Raw genomic sequence first — 9,487 nt, forward strand, 5'->3', positions numbered from 1 at the left:
CCTGTGGACTAGAGAGTCCATCTATCTTTACGCTTCCGCTATGAACTTGTGTTTGTTCGTTGATCAATAGATCAACTATTTGTGTAATATGGATCATGTGATTCAAGTTGTAAGACAATATGGTTTGTAATAAATGATGACTATGATATTCGACTATTATGCCTCGCAACAACAATATTCATGGGATTGCGATGAATGACATAATAGGCATCTGGACTTAAAAATCCGGGTGTTGACAAGTTGGTATCAGAGCCATTGTTTGACCTTAGGAGACCCTAGTTAGAATGGACGTCTGAAAAACTTAGTTTCAAAACCAAAGAAGTGAATATTTGTGAAAAACTTATTCTCATTCTTATCCTTGAGATCTTTTTCAAAAATGAGAAATTCATGCCCTACTCTTTCCTTGTAGAACTACCTAAAACTTTGCACACTTGACTACTTCTTTAACTTACTCATCCTAATTGCTCACAGATGGAGTACAAATGGGAGTTCTATCAGCTTGGTCACGGAGGAGACCTGATGTTCGAGAAAGACTTGAAGCAACTAGTGGAGTATTTAGGACGCCCGTGTCCCGAGTTCTTCGGAACACCCCTCAATAATCAGTTGGGAGGACCACCTCGGTGGGAAGTATCTGCAGATCTACGCAGAAAGCTTGGAGCCCCGATATGGGAAACCATATGGTTTTCTGTAACGGGAAACACCTGGAAGGAAGGACTAGTCAGAGCTATGCAAGAAGCAATTGCCCGTCTGTGTGGACAAAATGAGAACAAGATCCAGAACACTCGCTTCATCTACTATCCAAGACATGACTCCATGGGAAGACCGATGACCATGCACCCGCACACGGAGATGAACCACTATGTAGCACACCTGGACTTCATGTTGTACAAGACCCGCAAGGAGTTGGACCACGCCCTCGCCTTTCGCCGAGCACATTACCCCTGAAGACGAAGAATCCACCCTGAAGAGTAGTATCACTCCAGCACTTGAGTAGGTGTGATTTTGTATCAGGATCCCCTTGTATCGTAGAGCGAATGAATGGTTCTTCAAACCAACGGTATGTTAGAATTGTAATGTGTGATGTTTGGTATGAATGAAAAAGTGTTGCTGGTTTTTACCCCCTCAACACTACTCAAGTTTTCAAGTTTTGAACCTTTGAAACTTCTTGAACTTTAAACCAAACAAACCATAGAAATTTCCCTCTTATCTTAGCATCTACCTCAATGTTCAGATGGCCCCACCAACCCGCAGCGCCAACCAAGATGCCATGATGCAGATGCTAGAGATGATGATGGCCGACCGAGAAGCCGAGAGAGCTGAACGCCAAGACAACATAGCCGCACTGCAGCAGATCGCTCAGAACAACCAAGGACATGGAAACCACGACCACCCTGGGTCAAAGCTGAAGAACTTTCAGAACACCAACCCACCCATTTTCAGCAAGACCGAAGAGCCACTTGACGTGGATGACTGGCTCCAGACCATGGAGAACAATCTGGAAGTTGCGGGAGTTGAAGCCGCAGAGAAAGTGCTATTCGCCACCCACTACCTGTCAGGACCTGCCAGAGCCTGGTGGACAAGCGCCCGTGCAATGAATGCGGGACAGATGATGACCTGGGAGGACTTCAAGCTCAAGTTTAGCAAATATCATGTACCCCAAGGACTGATCAAGAAGATGAGAGACGAGTTCCGCGAACTCAAGCAAGGCAAGATGTCCGTGGTAGAATACCGCGACAGATTCCTCACTCTGTTAAGGTACGCCCCGGACGAAACCGACACCAACGAGAAACGGAAGGAGAGATTCCTGAACGGACTGCATGATGAGATGCAGACAGTGCTAGTCAACATTCACTTTGCCGACCTTGAAGCCCTGGTGGACTCAGCCATCTAGATGGAAGGGAAACTGCACCAAGCCAATGAGAACCGCAAGCGCCGTATGATGCCCCAGAATGGACCCAACAATGCTCATAAGTACTGCGGCAATTCATCCGGAGGATTTACTCCCAGATACAACAAGCCCACTGCCCAGACTTACCGCCCAAACTACACCAATAACCATGGAGGACCCCCGAAGCCCGGAGGCAACAAGAACAACAATCACACCAGCAACAACAACCCCAACAACAACAACAACAACAGGAACAACAACAACAACAACAACAACAACACTGGCCCTAGGACTGGAAGCAACGCCATCCCCATCGCCACCAAGGACAAGGCCACCATCACTTGCTATGAGTGTGGAGTGGTTGGGCATTACTCCAACGAGTGCCCAAAAAGGTTAGCCAAGATTACCGCCAACACCGCTGCACCTGCTCAGAACCAGCGCCGCTTTGCCGCAAGAAGGAACCAGAACAACAACAACGGCCGCCTCTACAACATGACTGCCACAGAAGCCCAAGAAGCACCTCAGGCCATGCCAAGTATGTTTTCCTGTTAAATCATATCGCCCAATCTCTCCTAGGAACCTAACTTTTCTTAAAATCTCGGGACGAGATTTGTTTAAGGGGGAAGGGTTTGTAACACCCCAAATTTTAAAACAAAGAAAATGAATTTCCTTTTCCCAAAAATGAGAACCAACAAAAACTTTTCTTACATAGAGTGCTATGCATAGTGCTCATACCTAATACTTGTGTTTTGCCATGATGAGTGTTCTTATGCTTATGTGATAAACCCTAAAACCCTAAAGTGATCAAGTGAAGATCACAAACCAAATAAAATAAAAGAGAAATAAATTAAATAAGAAAAAACCCTAAACCCTAACCTTCTCAAAACCAAGTGGATCTATTTTGAGAAACCCAAAATAAAAGAAAAAGACATATGTTGGCATATAGCCCAAATATGTAAACCTTGAACCCTACCCTTTCTTACTTTACTAAATGGTTTGAACCTTTTACCCAATTCAATCTAACACCAAATAAACCTCACTCTTGTCAAAGAGAAGCCAAGGAGAAGAAAAGAATAAAAGTTAGAAAATCACAAAACCCTCACATATGGTTTATGCCATTTTTCCAAATCTTTGACCTAGACCAATTTGGCCTTCACCATTAGTTGTATTATGTTACTAAACACTTATTACAACTTTTGGAATCAAAGAAACACAAATCAAATCAATTTCAAACTCAAATTGTGATCACATATGATAATGGTCAAATCTGCCATTTATATTCTGGTCACTACTTTGAGCCCTTGTATTTCAAGTTTTTCAAACTAAACTTTCCCAATTCTTTGCATGTCATCCAAGAGCACATGAAGGAGAACAACTTTGGTAAAGACCATCATGCCAAAATCACTTTGGATCAAATTCTATGCTCATGCAAAGTTGGGACTTTTTATTATGTGGAACAATCTCCAACTTTGCAAATTTGCAATTCTTTGATTTTTTTAAATTCCACCACCACACATGGTTGTCTCTGGTCATTTACAACTTAACCAAACTCACCACTTTCAAATTTTGGAACCTTTTGAATTCAACCAAATTTGGTAAGTTTGTGCAATTTGCAACTAGGCATAAAATTAAACACTATTTGAAATAGTGCCCTAGCCAACCCTAAGCCACCACTTGAGCTCTACCTTGCTCCCCTGACCCCACTCCACCTATCCCATGCATGTAGACATCAAGTAGGAGGCCAAACATGGCGTGGCCATGGCCATGCCGGCCATGTTCCCCATCGACACACCACCCCTCTCTCCCTACCTCTCCAGCCCGAGCCACCATGCCAAACAGCTCGCCCTTGATCTCCTGAGATCGCTAGTACAGGCTGTTGGGCGAAAGGACGCCGACACGCCCCGGACGGAGCGCACCCACGACGCCCCAGGTACGCCGCGAACAGCATGGCGACGTCACCAGCGCACGAACGCGCGCGACACGGGCACGAGTCGCTCGCCGTACTCCACCGTACCCCGACCACCTCCGCTCGCCCTGGTACCCGTCGCGCCATGCAGAGCCCGCCGGACAAGCTGGCGTCACCACCTAGCGCCTACCGTCGCCGGAGAGGACGCGCCCGCCCGCCACGGCCGCGACAGTACACGCTCGCGCCCGACCACCGTACGCCCTGCCTTGCCGCGCCGTTGACGCTCAGAGATTCGCCGTGACGTCGTGATCACCGCTGCGTCACCACCTAGCTCGCTAGCTCGCCGGAATCGCCGCGCCCATGTCGACCCTAACCCTGCCCCGCAGCACCTCCACGCCTCTATAAATAGAGCGTTCCCTGGACGCCATTGAGCACACCATTCCACTCCCCACCCTTCACCGCTTCGCCTCGCACCGTTAGCTAGACGAATCAACGCCGGAGTCGCCGCAATCGCAAGCTCAGAGCCGCGGAAGCCCTGGAGAAATCGCCGTCGATCCAGGCCGCCTCGAGCTCCGCCACTGCTACAGGCTGCTTCGGCGTCGTCCACACCTTCATCACGCACATTGCCAACCCTAGCTGGAGCCACGGTGAGCTCTCCGACCCCCTAGCGCCGCCGCGCCAGTAGCTCGATCTCGCCGGAGAAGACGACGTCGCTCGTCCGTCCGATCCCATTCTAATCCAACGCGCCACATCGCTCATACCGATTCGGGCGTTATGAGTGACTGACGGGTGGAGCCCACCGTCAGACAGCCCACGCGTGCGTGGATGCGTGGTGGGCTGGACTTGGGCTGTTTAATTCGTTTCGGCCCAGCTAGTTTTCCCGCGCAGCCCAGTAATTCAAATCTGAATTTTTCCAAATCCCTTAAAATTCAATACTGGCCCTGACTTTGAAATTCAATAGAATCTGTTTGGCTTGGCCAAATTTAGCAAAATTTATAGTGTTAGAATCCACTGAAAAGATCTACAACTTGCCACTGGTCTCACTGTGAGATCTGTTGTAGAATTAAGGTGACAAAAAGATTAAGTCAGGGACTTTTGCACATTCAGTTAAATCCTAAAAATCAACCAAAATAAATATTTAGTTAATTCCAACTCCAATAGCTCACATTTAACTTACACTAATTGTTTCTGCAATAAAATGGTGTGGTCACTTTGTATGATCATGCCCTAGTTTAAATAATGGACAATATGGCTAGTTTACTTAAGTGATATTGTCCAAAACCATTATGGAAATTATATGAAGTATTTGTACTTCATTTAAATCTTGTCCCAAGTACTTTCATATGAAGTTTGGACTACTGGTCACATACTCTCACATGAAATACTTGGAGATATTAAATCATTTGTAGAATTGTTAAATAGTATGAGGTATCCCTACCTCATTTAAATCATTTTCTCAAATGATGATAATGAATGGTTGACTTAGGTCAATATGATTCATGTATGATTGTTTGAGAAGTTAAATCTTAAGAAGATTCAATGAGAGGAAATTATTTTCCTCCAGAACTAAATGGAAACTATTATTTACATACGTAATGAGAGGAAATTATTTTTCTTAAATAAATAAAACCAATGCACCTAATGGCATTAAATGTGTGCTTAGCATAGTTTGTGTGAAATGATGATGTGCTTAGTATAGCTCTTGAGCTTGTTGAGTGATTATACCTCGTATTCAAATTTAGACGCTAGCACTGGAGAATACCAGGAAGAGGAAGGATTCTACCAAGAGGAGGAAGAGGAGAACCTTGAGAATTACCAAGGCAAGCTAAAACTCTTGCAAAGTGCAAAGCCCCTTTGGGGCAAGGCACCATGATTCTTACCTTTCTTACCACAAGCCTATCCCAAGTTTTTACTTGTTTATTTAAAGAGTTACTTTAATAAGTTAACTTGGTCTAAGTGAAAAAGATTACTAGAGTAGCAAAGATAGTCTCAAGCTAGCCAAGCAAGATAGCACCCCTCATGATTAGTGCTAGTGCTAAATACTAAAACTTGACTACTCTAGATGGGAACATGTGACTTGAATTGAATTTGAAACCTTTGAATGATGAATCATTTCATTGAATGATTTTTGAAGATGAATATGACCAAGAGAAGATAGTGATTTTTTATATAAAACTGATATTGGTTTGAATGCGATACCTTTCCAAATTTGAGTACCCCCACAATACCTGATTATGGGTAGGGCTTAACTGGAAATTTATACATCTTAGTATGGGTTCCCTCTGAACACACATCATAGGGGTTATGCCGAGGCTGCCTCCGTTGTTGAGAAATGATGTGAATTTAGGTGAATTGTACGACCAAGCCCTGTGCAGTTCCCAGGTGGACAGTTGGTCTTCACTGGGAGGCCAAGCTCATGGGGAGAGGTGCTCATACTAGGATTTGTAAGTGAAAGGTTATGGTTGATGATCCGCGTACTGTGTTACGATGACTCGGGGTTATCCCGACGGATGAAATCAAATGTTGTGGCACAAGTGTGCAACCTCTGCAGAGTGTAAATCTATTCGAATAGCCGTGTCCATGGTTACGGACGGTTGGAAAGGCCATACAGTTTGCGGTGTCAGATTCTTGAAAATGTTGGTGAAATGAATGGTGAATTGGTGACTTGTTGGAATCACAACAAATGTTGTGGGAATGACACTAATGTTCCCACTTGAGTTAGTTAGCACATGAATAAGTCTTTTCTCAAATACTTGTGAACTAAAATTGGCTTTATGCAAATTAAACTAGAGCTTAGCACCCCCTTTACTAGAGTTGTTAGTACTTACATTAGTATTAGTTTGCGAGTACTTAAGTACTCACGGCTTTGTCCCTGGCTATTCAAATGGACAGAGTATGAAGACGAACAGAACTACCAAGGAGAGGACCAGCAGGACGCCTATGACAACTAGAAGTCTTCTGACGTCAAGCGTTGGCCTGTGGACTAGAGAGTCCATCTATCTTTACGCTTCCGCTATGAACTTGTGTTTGTTCGTTGATCAATAGATCAACTATTTGTGTAATATGGATCATGTGATTCAAGTTGTAAGACAATATGGTTTGTAATAAATGATGACTATGATATTCGACTATTATGCCTCGCAACAACAATATTCTTGGGATTGCGATGAATGACATAATAGGCATCTGGACTTAAAAATCCGGGTATTGACACTGTCTATATTCTACGAGCTGAATTATGTATCTTAACTTCATAGAAAGGCAGTTACTTCTTCTTCAAAAAAAAAGGCAGTTATACTTACTATTCCCTTCGCTGCAAGAAATGCTGATATTAAAATGGATTCTTTTTGTGCAGTTTTCTTACCTTTTGCTGGCATTTCTTCTGACAGTGGAAGTTTACATTAGAGAAGACCCTCGGAACTTATGCTATTGCAAATAAGACCATGTCGAGTCATGACATATGCAGTGCTGGATAATCTCTAGCATAGTTTGGATATATTCGAAGGAACGCGCCGGCTGTCTACAATGGTAGTTATCAACTAGGTATTGTTTTTGTACTGATTTAATTAACTCTGTGGATAAAAACTCTGGCATGCTATTTGATCTCGACATGTTTGACTACCTGACTACCTATTATGTTACTCTATCCTTTTATTTCAGCGCATTGCGATGTTATATCTACATCTCTTTTATCATCTGATCCTGAACTGTTTAGTGTAGATTAAAGTGGGGCATTACTTATGCCCTTGCAAGCTAAATTAGACTAGAAAAATACTTTACATGTGTGCCCTTCCTCTTTTCTTTGCATTATGTTTGTTTATATGTGACCAAGCTTGTGTTGTGCCCCTTCACAGAAGTGGCTTCGTTCATGGTTCTACATACAAGTACATATATTCTGAGCCTGAATTCCCTGGATTATGGTATGTACTTATTACATAACTGAAATTATTAGTGATGTTTACTAGACCTATTAGATAACTAAATACTCCTTCCTTTTTCTTTACACTAACTGAATATGCCTTCCTGAATTAAAAAATGAATGATTCTTCGGTCTTGTTTCTGACTTGATTCATGGTTAGCTCATTCCCATTAGATTGCATGAAATTATCATATGCAAAACAACCTCATAAGCTGACTTCCTGATTTTACACAAGAGTGATTTCATAAGTCACTGCTCAGTTCCCATTATGAGTATTTGTAGTTGTTGGCCCTATTTTAAGAGCACACTGAGGACATATACATGCCCTTGTAAAACTTGATGTGCTCTGTACATACAAGTATGCATCCCCTTTTTATGACTAGATTTTCAAAAGCTTTGAAATCATGTCATGGTGGACGTCAGATATCCAACAATGCATTTCTCACTTTGTTTTTCTATGTTGCTCTGTGTACGAGAAGGAAGGAAAAACATTTATTTTCATCTCAAGTGGTACTAAGTTTCTTCATATGGTTTCTTATGATAATACTAGAATCCATTAGGATGCATACGATATACTTGGAAGGGAGATCTTTCTGGACTACTTGGTCAACATCTTTTGACGTTGTATGCGAATCAATTGCCAAGGAAAATTAACATCGGGACCGAGGCACCAACACCAAAAATTTATGCTCCTACAATTGTTGATTATATGCAGGAACATCACCATACATCAACAACTACAGAACTATGTTTTGGATTGGCAAATAACTGAGAGTTCCTTCGGTTACCGTGTATGCAGTACCAGCCAGCGCTATGTGACATCACAATAGATCCAGAGAAAGGAAGGACGAAAGGAGAGACTCTGTCATTTCAAGTGATGAAGTGCTATAACAAATGTGTTGGATTAGAAGCAGATGATTAGTACTGTTTGCTTTACTTATTCCTATTAAAGTTGCAGCCTAAGGTAGCCAGTTCTTATGTTATGTGTAATATAATTATGTTCTTTAGTATATTAGTTAGTATGTACAAAATACCATTCTTATGATGAAATCTCTATTTTGCTCCTGATGGCATATACCTCGGTCCGAACCTTTTTAATTGACCCGGATTTTATACAACAAATTTGTGTAAATCGTCTACTGTCTATTATATTACAAAATTATGCTTTATTAATTAAACTTTTTTCACAATGTTTGCTTTATTTTGCTTATCCGCCATAGGTGGGCAAGCACGCGGCAAGCCGCGCTTTCCTACCTAGTATATAACATGGTTTGGTTGCACCCAACGGCGGTATAAATAATTTCTGGACCAAGAGCGAGTTAAATAAATATACTGTACACTAAACATGTATACTCGTGTATAAATTAATTTGGTATACACCTTCCCCATTACACATTCAACATAGTTAATCAAATATGAATTGTTACTAATATTGATTGTATCATTGTTTTTATTCCAAAGTATATAAATTATTAGACTTACCTTGTGCTAAACAAATATATTTTTTAACAAAATTATGTATTTTCTACTATACGAACATTGACAAAATTGTACCCATCCTTATTTTTTACATCTACGTTAATGTTTAAATATATTTAATAGTTTCGTAGATATATGTATTTAGGTATGTTTTAACAAATATCTTAATAGGGAGATTTCTAGTGTATTATTATGTTAGATATTTTTCTAGAAACTTTTAGAATATAAATTGAGCTATTTTCATGAACTGTCTACCAGTCTTTTGTGGTCAGATTGCCTTACATGTTACGTTGTG

Source organism: Lolium perenne, chromosome 7 (genome assembly GCF_019359855.2).
Source record: "Lolium perenne isolate Kyuss_39 chromosome 7, Kyuss_2.0, whole genome shotgun sequence".
NCBI classification, from domain to species: domain Eukaryota; kingdom Viridiplantae; phylum Streptophyta; class Magnoliopsida; order Poales; family Poaceae; genus Lolium; species Lolium perenne.